Source organism: Gossypium raimondii, chromosome 2 (genome assembly GCF_025698545.1).
Source record: "Gossypium raimondii isolate GPD5lz chromosome 2, ASM2569854v1, whole genome shotgun sequence".
NCBI classification, from domain to species: Eukaryota; Viridiplantae; Streptophyta; class Magnoliopsida; order Malvales; family Malvaceae; genus Gossypium; species Gossypium raimondii.
In genome coordinates, this window is record NC_068566.1 from 46,447,154 (window position 1) to 46,447,982 (window position 829).

Consider the following 829-nt stretch of genomic DNA (forward strand, 5'->3'; position numbering starts at 1 on the left):
CAAACAAATTTTTTATTTTTTATATTTTTGACATTGATTGTTAGATTGTAGTTCACTAGCCAAACTTTAAAAAAAAATTTAACAATCTAATAACTTAAATAAAAACTTTCGAATAGTTTAGTAACTTAAATGAAAACTTTTGAATAGTTTAGTAATCATTTTGTAACTTTATGAAGTTGGGTAACCAAAATATAAACTTTAATAATAGTTTAATGACATTGAATGTAGTTTACTCTTAATATAATATTATGTTAGATTCAAGTTAATATAATATTACTCTTTAAATGTTCTTTTTTGGAAAACAACTTATGTTTTTCAAAAGAGGAATTGATTCAGAAAAAAATGATTTATTTTTATTGACTTGTATCTCATTTTTGTTTATTAAATTATTTTTATGAAACAAATTTGAAAAATGTAAAAAAAAATATATATAAATCATTTTTCATGAAGCAGAGACAACTTAAATTTGAAAGGAAACTTAGCATATAATATTTACACAAAATGACACTTAAAACTTGAAAAGTTTCATTCTTAATGTCTTTATAATACCTAGAGATATACATGGGTCGAACCGGATCAAGGCTCAACTTAAAAAAAATGTCAAACCCGGTTCCAAGCATCTCACACCCAATAAGCCTATATTACTGTTTGAATAATAATACTTTTTAAAACAGACTTTTAGGGTAAGAGATTATGGATGGTGTAGAGGTTGTCGTTGATGAATCAAATGTGACCTAAGTGGGGAATTTTTTTCTTTATTCTTCTTTTTCTACCACTGCAAGTTAATGGGGGGATGCTATAGAGACTATCGTTTCCACGTGGGATGCCA